This window comes from Notamacropus eugenii, chromosome 2 (genome assembly GCF_028372415.1).
Source record: "Notamacropus eugenii isolate mMacEug1 chromosome 2, mMacEug1.pri_v2, whole genome shotgun sequence".
NCBI classification, from domain to species: domain Eukaryota; kingdom Metazoa; phylum Chordata; class Mammalia; order Diprotodontia; family Macropodidae; genus Notamacropus; species Notamacropus eugenii.
The window spans coordinates 82,661,355-82,675,575 of NC_092873.1; the positions used below are offsets into that span (position 1 = coordinate 82,661,355).

At 39.6% G+C, this 14,221-nt stretch overlaps 3 pseudogenes; all 3 read right to left on the reverse strand.

The window, feature by feature from the left end:
• Positions 1 to 730: 730 nt before the first annotated feature.
• Positions 731 to 3,756, reverse strand: LOC140522701 (protein NipSnap homolog 2 pseudogene; annotated as a pseudogene).
• A 121-nt stretch (positions 3,757 to 3,877) lies between these two features.
• LOC140522702 (peptidoglycan recognition protein 4 pseudogene) lies at positions 3,878 to 4,943 on the reverse strand (annotated as a pseudogene).
• Positions 4,944 to 10,356: 5,413 nt separating this feature from the next.
• On the reverse strand, positions 10,357 to 12,179 carry LOC140523599 (polyadenylate-binding protein 1-like pseudogene; annotated as a pseudogene).
• Positions 12,180 to 14,221: the final 2,042 nt, after the last annotated feature.

The following is a 14,221-nucleotide window of genomic DNA, read 5'->3' on the forward strand; positions in this document are numbered from 1 at the left end:
AATCAGTGGTCTTCCAGGTGTTTATTTCAAAACCAGAGACCATGCAGGTTGAATGCAGTGATTTGTTTTTCATATAGACATCACTGTAGTGCTTTATCAAAACTGAATTCTTGCTCAGGTGCACATATCAGCCACTACCAGACTAGTCATGTCACAGTCTCCTAGGATTCACAATTGATTACAGAAGAGAACAGATTAGAACATTTTCAACTGCTTATTACATGTGTTCATGGTTTGTTCCTAGTTCTATAGTCAGAGAGACTGCTGGAGTAACTATACTAGAAGTTTGAGTGAATGAGCAGATTCCAGAGCTCTTCCTGAAACAGGAAAGAAATTAATCTGAACCCAGTAACTTCTCAGTATATTTGTTTATCATAAATAAATATAAATAAATTGGTTTCATGATTGAGTTCCTATTGGGAAATGATTCAAATTATAGTCTGTTTCCTCTTTTTCCCACTGGGCTTGGGTAAGGTACATCAGATCAAAATAATGTTATTTCACAAAAGACCACTGAGCACTATTAAAAGGAGCCAATTTTCTTTTTTCTTTTGTAATTAACTTCTATATGAACATTTAGAGTCTAAAGAAAAGAGGTCTCTCTAATAAGCTACATAGAGTAGTTTTATATTTCAATGTTTCTTTCTGACCATGATATACAATGTATACCATAAAATTAAAGACAAATGCTTGTCACTTAAATCTATGTAGGCATATGACAATTCCAACTTTACTTGAGGGGTGAAATTTTCAGGAGTATCATGATTCTTGACTCCATTTCCTGAATCAGAGGCAATGTATAATATACCAATTCCTTCCAGCTATGTTTATGCCACTCCAGGTTCTACTTGTCTTCCCTGGACTGCAGATCTTTGTAAGCCCAAATATAATGTACCATATATAACTGCCCAATCTGAGAGAAAAACCCTTCAACTTCTTCCTCATTGTCCTGCCTAACACTAATTGCATGAGCCCAATAGTTGTCCCATTCAATCATTGCTCCCGGTCTGAGTTGGTAAGACCTGAGTTCATATATATTAGGCCCTGGTCTGGGGACTGGTTCATTCCAGAAACTGAACTCCAATAGCAGTTGATTTTTTTGAGAAAGCAGTATGCTGCCTCTTTCCTTATGGAAGGCCACAAATTCCTTATTTCTCCAAGCTTATTCATGACCTCATTAAGGTCTGGGTAACCTCCCTCATACTTTCAGAGGTGGACAGCCTGGTCTTGCTCTTTATATTCCAAGTCCCCACCAAGGTACAAGGGTAGTGTTTTTCTTCATGGATCTTTGGCAGCACCTCTTGACAGATTTTGTTATATGCTTCCAGGCATTCTGGCTTTACATTGTGAAACTGTATTTTGTATAGACTGCTTGTTTCTTTTTTGGCTAGGAGATTGGAATGAGCATCTTTGCTTAGGTCAACTTTCTGGAAAAATAAAGATTTTAACCAACTATCTTCATGAGGTCTGTTGGTAGAAGTTGTCAGGCCCCTGAGGGCCAGCTGCAGACACGGGGTTGGGGGGAGGGATGGTCCCTCCCAGCAGCCCCAGCACTTGCATCTCTATCTTGCTCTGCTCTGTTTGCTTGTTTTTTAGTTCAATTGAAACATGGTAAAATTTTCCAGCCTCATATTTTATTGCCATGGAAATCTTTGTTTTTCTGTAATGTTTCTTATAAATAAAAATGTTAGATTCTTCCTTTATATCCATTCTTTTCATCCTTTTCCATATAGTGGGTGTTTATCCCATCCATCTTCACAGTTAAGATTGCTATTCACTTACCTCCCTTCATTTTCTATCATTACAAATTAGAATATGGTAGGATATAGGGACTTTTCCTAAGTCTTGTAATCCATTTTTTATAGTTTTACTTTTTTAGTTTCATCTACATTATTACTGCTTTCTCCATCATTTTATTAAATATAGACAATTAAAAAGAAAATAAGTCAAGCCATGATTTGGAGTGTTTGCTGATTTCTGAGGCATAAATACACTGAAAATTTAAAAGTCTATTATCTCTCTGAGAGAGTGTTGACAACATCACTGTGTCCCCAGGTAGTCAAGAACCAAGCAGTCTTTGGTCACATCTCCCTAACTGGTAAGAGCAAATCCATCAAAGCCTTTCATGGAAGTGAAGGAGCATGTGGTCCACAGGGCCTGTGAATTGATTGGAAAACCCTACTTTAGTGTATATTACAAGGAATAGACTGTCTTTTTGAAGGAGTCATTCAATATTACAAAAATGAAACTCACATTGCCATTTTCCAGTGTCAGTTCTGCAGTTACCTGCTAGGCAAGGGGGTAGGCATAGCCTCTGGCAGAAAGTCTCCCTTTCCTTATTCAGTGCCTAATCTGGTAGCATGTTCTGCAAATCTCACAGGAAGATTATGGAGGGATGAGAATGAGAAAATCTGTAGCTCACTACCTCCTGCTGAATAGACTGAGATTTGCCTTAAAGCTTAATAGAAAGAACTGTGGACTGGATAAGGGAAAGAACCACTTGGTTTTCATCCTGGCTCCATCACCCATTGAGTGAGGAAAGAGGATAAAATACAAAACACAATTACAGAGGGCAGCATTGAGTCTCTTTGAGTTTCAATTATCCCTTTTGGAAAATGGGAAGAACAGGCCTTCTGAAATGAAGGATGGAATGAGGTAGAACAAGGTCATGGGAAAACACTTTGAAAACTATCACATGCTACAGACATGTCCAGTTTTTATTGCTGTTGTTCAGTAACTTCTCAATCATGACCGACTCTTTGTGACCCCATCTGGGGTTTTCTTGGCAAAGACAATAAGGTGGTTTGCCATTTTCTTCTCCAGTTTATTTTCAGATGAGGAAAATGAGGCAAAGAGGGTTAAGTAACTTGCCTAGGATCACACAGTTAGTGTCTGAGGCCAGATTTTTAATCAGGAAGATGAGTATTCCTAATTCTATGACTGGAACTCTATCTACTGTGAATTTATAATTTTATTATGCTACAAAAGATGTTTAAAAAACTGTCATATCATAATGGGAAGTACTATCTATATCCAGAGAAAGACTTATGGAATCTAAATGTAAATTGAAGCATACTGTGATCTTTTTTGTTATTTTTTATTTATCTTGATTATCCCCTTTTGTTCTGATTCTTCTTTCACAAAATGACTAATGTGGAAATATGTTTAATATGACTGTACATGCATAGTCTATATCAGATTCATTGCTGTCTTGGGGAGGGGAAAGAAGAGGGAGGAAAAAAAAGGAACTGAAAATCAGATAAAAGTGAATGTTGAAAAATATCTTTACATGTAATTAGAAAAAATAAAAAAACTATTAAGTGGGAGAAAAATTGTCTTGTACAAACATGCACTGTGTGTGAGTGCGTGTGTGTGTGTGTGCGTGTGTAAAAAGAATTTTTCCTCTAAAAGTTCACATTGCTGCCTGATTCCTTTTACTCCCTCTTCTGCCTTCTCCTATAAGGGAACTGCCAATCCTCAGCTCTCTTGGACGGCGTACACCAGTCACAGCTCAGGTAAACTGAGGGGAGATTGGTAAGGCATGAAAAAGATGGCTCTGGGAGGAAGGCTTCCACCCCTGTTTACCACCAGATACTTCCTGAAATGTGGCTGGAAAGTAGTAGCAAAACTTGCTTAAGCTAGTTTAATCCTGCTTGTGCTGCTTACGTTACTAAGGTGTACATGATACTATATAAGTGCCTGAGCTAGTTTGAATAAATGGAGTTGACTTACATCTTTGCCTCCCGCCTCATGCATTACTCACAGCATGCTCCTTCAGGGTCTACAGGCCCTGCTGGTCAGATAAGGCCCTTTGGCTTGGGATGAACTGCCCCCACAAAACCCCATTCGTTCTCCTACTCCAGAACCTCCCTTTCTTTCAGTGTTTGAAGTGAAGCCAGATCTTGATTTTATCATACACAGCCAGCCCTGGGGAGAGAGTGTTGACATCACTGTGTCCTCAGGTAGTCAAGAACCAAGCAGTCTTTGGTCACTGCAGATTGGATCAAGTCCTGGGCCCCCTTCAGAGTTGCAGCATTGGGAGAATTTCCAGTGAATGTGGCAATGAAAATGATTCCTAGACCAATGTCATTGTAGCAGTAAGTGTGAGCACCCTTGGTGTCCCAGTCCACTCCTTTGTGCCTTCTACTTTCCTCATCTACCTAGAAATTGCAACCTATGTCACAGAAATCCATCTTGGCCATGTGATAGGAATGGATGGTTTTGCATGGTTATCTTGCACTCCAGTCACATTGCAACCACAGCCTGCAGTGTAGGCAATGATAACATACTTGGCTGGCCCAAGCAGCTTAGCACAGTAAGCTTCTCGGGCTCCCCAAGAGGAGTGAGGGATGATGTCAAGGCATTCTTTCTTGGACACCATGCTTTTATTGGAGGACAGACAGGAATCACTTTGAACAAATAAGTTGTTGGATGTACCTGAATGAGAGATAACCTCTGGACACAGTAAAAGGGGTTAAATTCTCAGCCACAGCCAAGGCAACAGCACTGAGAGAACTCCCTGTTGCACTCCCCACAAAAGCAAACCCCAGTGATTTGTCGTTGTAGCCCACAGTGTGAGTGCCTTGGATGGTCCAGCTCACCTCTTTATACACTTTGCCTTTATCACCAATCAGGAAATTGTAAGGCACATCATATCAGCTTTTCATTTTGATGTGAAGTTCTTGTAGACCCTTCACCACTTGCTGGCAGGTGCCCTTATCTTGATACTCCTGCCTGGGGATATGGTGGTTTAGGAGGTCTTGGAAAGGAGTCCTCAGCTGGATGCTGCAGCCAGAAGGTGTTGATCCCCATTCTGATCAAGGGGTCTTCTGGAAGGAACCTCCATAAGGCTTTGTTAATCTAAATCCCTGATCCAAGATTTTTATCTTCCTTTTTGTAATCCTCCTTTTATTTTCCTTCTTCCAACAATAAGGTTGTTTCATCTACCACCATTTTTTATTAAACCCTCCTCATTCTCCTAGCTACTCTTATCTTTTTCTTATATATTCATTTTATTTATTTTTGATGCATTATAATCACTACCATAATACTTAGATTTTTTTCCCTTACCTACCCCCCCACAACCACCTTCCCTCCCCAAGACAGTATAAAATTCTATGTAGGATCTGCACATACATTCCTATTGAATACATTTTCACTATAGTCATGCTGTGTACAAGAACTAAAATAAATGGGAGAAATCATATGAACCAAAACATAATACACACACACACACACACACACACACACACACACATAAATGACTTGCTACATTCTGCGATTGAATTCCACAGTTCTTTCTCTGAATGTGGAAGGCATTTTGCCTTAGAAGACCATTGAGAATTTTTTTTTTTATGTCATTGAGTTGCTACAAAGATCCAAGTCTACCAGAAAAAACTCTCACACACTGTGGTAGTTGCTGTGCACAAAGTTCTCCTGGTTCTGCTCGTTTCGCTCAGCATCAAATCATCTCTGAAGTCTTTTTGTTCATCATTTTTTATGGTGTAATAGTATTCAATTACATTCATATACCATAATTTATTCAGCCATTCCTCAATTGATGGGCATCCCCTTGATTTCCAGTTTTTGACAACTACAAAGAGTGCTGCTATAAATATTTTTGTATATGTGGGACCCTTTCCTATTTTTATGATCTCTTCAGGATACAGTCTTAGAAGTGATACCACTGGGTAAAAGGGTATGCACATTTTTGTAGCCCTTTGGGCACAGTTCCAAACCACTCTCCAGAATGGCTGGATAAGCTTACAGCTCTACCAACAGTGAATTAGTGTCCTAACTTTCCCACATCCTCTCCAACATTTATTATTTCCCTGATCTGTCATATTTGCCAATCTAATAGCTATGATGTGGTACCTCAGAGCTGTTTTGATTTACATCTCTCTAATCAAAAGTGATTTAGAGCATTTTTTCATATGGTTATGGATACCTTTAATTTCTTCTTCTGAAAATTGCCTGTTCATAGCCTTTGACTATTTATTAGTTGAGGAATGACTTGTGTTGTTGTATATTTGACACAGTTCTCTATATATTCTAGAAATAAGGCCTCTATCCCCGAGATAAGCTGTAAAAATTCCTTCCCAATATACTACATCCCTTCGAATTTTGTTTGCACTGGGTTTGGTTGTGCAAAACCTTTTCACTTTGATGTAATCAAGATTTTCCATCTTGAACTTCATAATGCTTTCTATCTCTTCCTTAGTCAAAAATTCTTTCCTTCTCCACAAATCTGTCAGCTAGCTAGTCTTGCACAACATGACTATTATGAAAGCCATTTGCAAAACTATACATATATAGTCTGTATTGAATTGCTTGCCTTCTCAGTGGGGATGGATGAGCAGGGAGGAAGGAAGAAAAGTTGAAACTCAAAGTTTTAGGAACAAATGTTGAGAATTGTTTTTGTGTATAACCAGGAGATAAGAAAGACAGGTTATGGGGTATAGAAATTTATCTTGACCTATAGGACAAGAGAGAAGATGAGGATAAAGGAAGGGAAGGTAGTTAGAAGAGAGGGAAGATTGATGGAAGGGGTAATCAGAATACAAAACATTTTGGGGTGAGGGCAGGGGAGTGATGGGGAGAAAATTTGGAATTCAAAATTTTGTGGAAATGAATGTTAAAAACTTTAAATAAAAAAGAAATAAAAATGAATAAAATAATTCATGTGTGTATCCATCTGCTTCTGGGAATTTTTTCTTTGAGAACACATTGATAGCTTGTTCAAACTCCCTTTCTAAGAATTTTTTTTTTAATTTTCTATTTCCTATTCTGTTAATCTGGGCAGTTTATATTTTTGTAGAAATTCAATCATTTCACTTAGATTGTCAGTTTTACTGGCATATAATTGGGCAAAAAATTTCCTAATAATTTGTTAATTTCATATTCATACTTTTCATTTTTGATGCTGGTAACTTGGATTTCTTCTTTGTAAATGAAATTAGCCAATATTTTATCAATTTTATTGGGTTATTTTGTTCATAAAAGCACTTTGTACTTTTATTTATTAGTTTAATGGTTTTCTTGCTTACAATTTTATAAATCTTTCCATTTATTTTCAGATTTTCTAATTTGGTATTCAGTTGACTATCTTAAATATGTTTTCTATCCAAATTTTTTTAATTGCATGTTCAATTCTTTGATTTCTATTTTCTCTATTTTATTGATATAAGCATTTAGAATTGTAAATTATCCATTAAGTACTGCCATAGCCACATCCCATAAATTTCGGTATATTGTATCATTGTTATCATTCTCTTTAATGTAATTATTGATTTTTTTCCCATGATTTATTCTTTGACCAACTCATTCTTTAAGAAGAGATTATTTAGTTTTGAATTAATTTTTATTCTATATTTTCATGGTCCTTCATTAAACGTTGTTTTTATTGCATTGTGATCTGAAAAAAGATGTATTTAATCTTTCAGCTTTTCTATATTTGGTTATGTTTTTTTAAAGGTTATTAAAGATTCACCATATTGGGTTGACTCTTAAGAAACCTAAGCATTTGTAATGCTTATACTAAGAAGTGGACCAGATAGAATCTCAATTAGACAGAGGCTGAACTGGATTGAATCTGAGTGCCTTCATGGAGGCAAGATGGAACATAAATACAGGAAAGACTGTAGGAGGGATCTGAGGGTGGTCTGGTACTCTAGAATGATGGGAGGAGGGCTTTAGGGAGGGTCTTGAGGAGAAGTCCAAGGAAGACCTCAATGGGACTGGAGTGACTGGTCAAGGGTTGGAAACAACTGGAGGCAATCAGGAGATATCAGACAATGAAGGGCTTGGGTGAGAAGCAGGTGGGGTAATCCAGAGGTAAGAGACAATGGAATACCAGGCTAGGCCAAGGGCAGCAGATTTGAATACAAAAGGCCAGATTAAGTGAGGAGATTCAAGAGGACCTGGCTATAAACTTGAATATAAAAGGCCAGATTAAGTGGGAACATTCAAGGGGAGTTCAGGAAGGTTCCCAGAGTCTGAACCCCATCAATCCCCCTTCAAACAGATTGGACCAAATTCTTTTGGGGTAAAGGACAAAAATCTCAGTTTCTGAAACTGTTTCCTTCTGGCAAGCAGTGTAGAGCTGTCCCTGCCTGGATGGGTCCTGTTCAAGGTGTACATAGCCTGAGTTGTCATCTGGGCGTTGATGGCTTGCACTCTTCCAGTCTTGGCAGAAGAACTTGAGATCAGCAGTTCTTCTTCATCAGGGAACTATGTATTGAGATCTGAGGGGTGCTGGGGACCCTGAAATACTGACACACCAGGTCCTGCTCTAATAAATTCAACACAAGCCTTCTTAAAGCCAAAGGAAAGCAAAGTTTATTAAAGGTTCGGCATATTGGGTTGACTCTTAAGGAGCCAAAGCATCTGCAATGCTTGTATTAACAAGTGGACCAGGTAGAATCTCAGTTAGACAGAGTCAGAGCTGGATTGAATCTGAGCCTACATTTTTTTTAAATATCCTAATACATAGATTTTTGTGTAGGTGCCAGGCACTGGTGAGAAAAATGTATATATTTTTTCTTAACCATTTATTTTTTTTCTACAGAGGTATATTATATCTAACTTTTCTCAAATTCTATTAATTTCTTTAATTTCTTTCTTGTTTATTTTATGGCTATATTTATCTAATTCTAAGAGTCAAAAGTTGAAATCTCCCAACAATATGGTTTAATAGTCTCTTTCTTCTTGTAACTCATTTTACTCAGAGAATTTGGATGTTATATCATTTGGTGTATATATTTTTAATATTGATATTACTTCATTGTTAATAGTATTTTTAGCAAGATGTGATTTCTTAACCTATCTCTCTTGATTAGAGATATTTTTGCTTTGTTTAAGATCATGATTATTGCCACTGCTTGTTTTTTACTGAAGCTGAAGCATAATAGATTCTGTTCTGTCTCCTTACCATTACTCTGTGTTTATCTCTCTGCTTCAAATGTGTCTCTCGTATGCAACATATTGTAGAATTTTGGTGTTTAATCCACTCTGCTCTCCACTTCTGCTTTATAGAAGAATTCAACTCATTCATATTCACAGTTATGTTTACTGTGTTTTCCTTCATCCTACTCTACCCATACTCTCTCCCTCTCTCCCTCCTTCTCTCTCTCTCTCTTTCTCTCTCCAATGTTTTATTTACAATTTCAGCCTCCCTCAATCTGCCACCCTTATATTAGCCCCACTCACTTTTCTTATCCCCCTTCCCTCCCACTTCCCAGTTAAGTAAGATGAATTTTTATACCCAACTGAATGTGTATGCTAGTCTCTCTTTCAATGAATTCTAATGAGAGTAAAGTTCAAGTGTTGCCCACCAACCCGTTATCTTCCCTTCCACTGTAAAAACACTTTCATGTGAGATGACTCTACTGCCTCTATTTCTTTCTCCTCCTCCCAGAAAATTCTGTCACTCCTTAACTTAAGTTTTTTAGAGATTACATACCATCAAAGTTGACTCAACCCAATGCCCTCTGTTTATATACATTCTATCTAACTGCCTTAATAATAATAAAGTTCTTAGTTGCTACACATATCATCTTCCCAAGCAGAGATGTAAACATTCTAATGTTATTAAATCCCTCATGATTTCCCTTTTCTGTTTATATTTTTATCCTTCTCTTGAATTTTGTATTGGAAAGTGAAATTTTCTATTCAACTCTGGTCATTTCTTCAGGAATATTTGGAAATCTTCTATTTAATTAAAAATCCATTTTTCCCAGGAAGATTTTGCTGGGTTGGTGATTCTTGGTTAAAATCCTTGTTCCATTGCCTTTGAAAATAGCATATTCCAAACCTTTTCTTACTTTAATGAAGAAGTTGTTAAATCATGTTTTATCCTGAGTGTGGGGCCACAGTATTTAAATTGCTTCTTTCTGGCTGTTTGCATTATTTTTCTTCATCCTAAGAGCTCTGGGATATGACCATAATAATCCTGGGAGTTTTAACTTGGTGATCTCTTTCAGGAGGTGAATGGTGATTTGTAATTTACATTCTGATTCTGGGATATCAAGATCGTATTCCTTAATAATTTCTTGAAAAATGATGTTTAGGCTTTGGTTTTATCATGACTTTCAGATATTCTAATAAATCTTAAATTATCTCTCCTGATGTATTTTCCAGGTCAGTTCCTTTTCCAACAAGATATTTTACATTTTCTTGTATATTTTTTATTCTTTTGATTTTGTTCCATTATTTTGATGCATGTGTCCCCATGCATCAGATTGTACAGGTACACAATCAAATAAAAAAATAAGTGCTGGTTACAGTTCAGAGTACTTCAGAGAAGAGGACTGGAAGGACTGGTCTCCAGAGCCTTGAGATTTCACAGCTTTAGGGGCCTCAGTGTATATTTGTCCTTGGCAACTTCATGACCACTTGTGCTTGGAGTGCAGCTACTGCTTCTTCAGTCTTGGAATGGAGAGGTTCTGAAGACTCCAGTATCAACAGCAGCTCTAAGTTGTCGATTTCCAGCAGCATGTCTATGATCTTGCCAGCCAATTGAGCATGTATTCCGTAAATGAGTGGGTAGAGTCTGTCACCAAGCATCTGCTTTTGTTCTTGGGGAGGAGCTGAGGCCAGCATAGATGCAGCTGCAGGCTCCTGCCTTTGGATATGCACAACTGGCTCCATTATCTCATCTACATCAGACATAGCTGAAGAGTACTTGTACAGGGTGATGGTGGGGTATGGGAAGCCTGGATACTCAGTTCTCCTAGTCTGGGTCTCAATATTAGCCACTCCCAGCATGTGGGGCCCTGCCTGGGGCACCTGAGTAGAGGCCTGTCAGATAGTACTGATGTTGGAGATGGAGTGCTGGGGTGTGGAGGAAGACCCAGGAGAGACACTGATCCACCTTGGGGCAGGCTGAATAGGGGCTATGGTGCTGGGACTGTAGAGGGATGCTAAGGTAGGCAACTGGAAGATTTCAGTCACCTGTGGAATGGCAAGCAAGAAATAATTGGTGGGTTGGGGAAATATGGGGCTCTTTATATTCCAGAGGACAGAGATGCTTTGCAAGTACTCGTTGGTGAGTATGGTCTTCCAATCTTCCTTGCATTGGGTGAGGGCCACATAGAGGGACTTGGTGCAAACAATCTTCCCGTTCATCTCTGTCATGACCTTTGTAGCCTTGTCTGGGGAGGACAAACACAGAAAATCAAACCCCTTGCTGTGGCCACCCTCTGTCATCACTTTGGCACTGGTGATCATGCCATACTGAGAGAACTCCTTCCTTAGCATCTCATCATCAGTGACGTCATCCAGATTGTTCACATACAGATTCGCACCCTGGTAGTAGTTCACTCTCTCCTGATTCATCTGCTCAAATCTATGCTTCAGCTCACTCTGTCTCTCTGTCTTCTTCTGGGCTCATCCAACATATAGGAAATGACCCCTGAATTCCTTCCCATTCATGCTACTCACAGCCTTCTGTGCTTCTTCATGCTTCTCAAAGTTGACAAAGCCAAATCCTCAGGAATGGCCATTTTCATCAACCATCACCTTAACACTTAGAGTCTTTCCAAACTGGGAGAAGAGTTCCTGAAGGCACTGATCATCCAGGTTTTCCTTGAAGGTCTTGATGTAGATGTTGGTGAAGCTCAACACTCATGCCCCCAGTTCTGACTCCCATTCCTGCTGAGACTTGAAGTGGCCCATGAAAACTTTCCAGTCATTAGTAGCATTCCATTCACAGTGCTGATTGCTTGGTTTGCAGCATCCTTGGTCTCAAAGTGGACAAAACCAAATCCTCGGGAGCCATTCTCATCACACACCACCTTGCAAGTGAGGATGTTCCCAAAGGTATAAAAAGTGTCATATAAGGCCTTGTTGTCAATGGAATCATTCAAGTTCTTGATAAAGATATTGCCAATTCCTGATTTCCAGAGCCCCATATCCCCCTGGGACCACATGATATGGATGGGCCTGCCCTTGATTACCTCAAAGGTCATGGTGTCCAAGGCTCATTCAGTGTCTGCACGCTGCTGGAAGTTGATGTAGGCATAACCGAGGGAGCTGCATGTAGCCACATCACAGTACACACGGATGGACATGATGGGCCCTGTGGCCAAGAACTTCTCGTACAGTATGGCCTCAGTCACATTGGGTTGCAGGTCGCCCATGTAGAAGGACACCATGGGGTAGCCAGGGCAACTTGCGTTCATGTTACAAGGAGGGGACAGCACATTCTTGGCAGCATCCTGAGAGCAACAAAGAGCAGGGGGCTCTAGACATCAACTTTCAAGAAATTATCAAGGAAAACTGCCCTGATGTTCTAGAACCAGAGAGTAAAAAGGATATTTAAAGAATTCACCAAATACTTCCTGAAAGAGATCCCAAAAGGAAAACTCCCAGCAATATTGTAGCTAAATTCCAGAGTTCCCAGGTCAAGGAGAAAATATTACAAGCAGCCAGAAAGAAACAATTCAAGTATTGTGGAATCACAATCAGGATAACACAAGATGTAGCAGCTACTATATTAAGGGATCAGAGGGCATGGAATATGATATTCCAGAGGTCAAGAGAGCTAAGATTAAAACCAAGAATCACCTATTCAGTAAAGCTTCAGGGGAAAATCCTTGAGGGGAATTCCTTCAGGGAAAAAATGGGCACTCAGTGAAATACAGGCAGCTTTCTTGATAAAAAGGCCAGAATGAACAGAAAAATTAACTTTTAAATACAAGACTCAAATGAATTCTGTAAAGGTAAAGAAGAAAAAGAAATCATATGGGACTTTTAAAAGTTGAACTGTTTACATTTCTACCTAGAAAGATGATATTTACAACTTATGAGACTGTCTCAGTATTGTGGTAGTCAATAAGCATAGTTGGGAAAGGAGGAGGGGAGAGAATTTGGAAATCAAAGTTTTAAAAATAAATGTTAAAAATTCTTTTTATGAGTCATGAGAGCAATCAGATCTAAGAAGGATGTGAGCTGCTGGCTAGTATGGTGCTCTAGCCACCACACCAGCCTGCAACTATTATTATCCTCAGTTTACCAATAAAGAAACCATAGATCAGGAGTAGAAGCAACTACTCACCTAAATTCCAAGACAAACTCCTTCATACTTCTAAAAAGACAACTTGAACAGATTATGGAGAGGTAGAATCCAATAGGAGACAGACAGTGGCAGATGTCCAGGCCAGGACAGACTGGAAGGTGGACGGGAAGGGTCTGTTGCACGGGACTGGAGGAGTATGCAGTGCATAGCACACAGGCTATACCAGAATGGTCCACCTTGTCACAGAGCCAGCAGGAAGCCCCAGAGGATCTGAAGCTGCAGATCTGCTGCAGATTCTCAGACATATCACCTCAGGCAGGAGTTCAGTTGAATCGAGGGAGAGAGAAGCACAGAAACCATGGTAACTGCAGTAGCCACTCCCTAGATTATCAGCTCCCAGATCAAATGCTTGTAAGTCACCTACTTGAACTTCCAAGAGCCAAGATGGCAGAGTGATTGGTAATTGCTATCTCCATCCCCTTGTTGCCCTTGAAGAGCACAGGGAATATTTCCCCAGGAAAAATTAATATTGGGATCAGGCAAAGGGGTAAACATTTTCTTAGCCTGTAAAGCTTGGAAAATCACTAAGGAAGGTCCTTCTTGTTGTGGCTGAAGGGGACCAGTGCAGGACCAGAGTTGTACCAGACAGTCCCACCTCAGCAAACTGAGAGGAGATCCTGAGCTCCAGCGAGGTGAAGCCCACAACTGCCAACACCAGGACCCCAGGCATGCCTCAGCACCACAAGGGAATCAGGAAGACACTAGCACAGATGGTCCACAAACCACTGAGCTTGCCTACACACTAGCACAACAGAGGAGACGTCTTGTGGTCAGACCACTCCAGCCCCACACTTAACGCAGCTAGCTCCAGGGTAACTGGGGAAATCCAGAAAGACTTCACCTGGCCTCTGTTTCTGAACACCAATCAGCTCAGCACCAAGTAAGCTGCAGCATTTTAGCTTCTAGCTGAAAGAACCAGAGGCAACAACACACAAAGCCTCAAATTCAAGGCACAAGAACTCTGGGAGAGAGGCCCCTGTGCTCCAGAAGCAGAAATCTACCTTAAAAGTCAGGGAAAAGGTGCTCATCATGAGCAAAAAGCAAATCAGAAAAGAAAATAACACAGAATATTTTTATGGGGACAAGGACCAAAACACTAATACCAAAGAGGCCAGCATTGAGACTGTACTCCCTTCTGAAACTTCA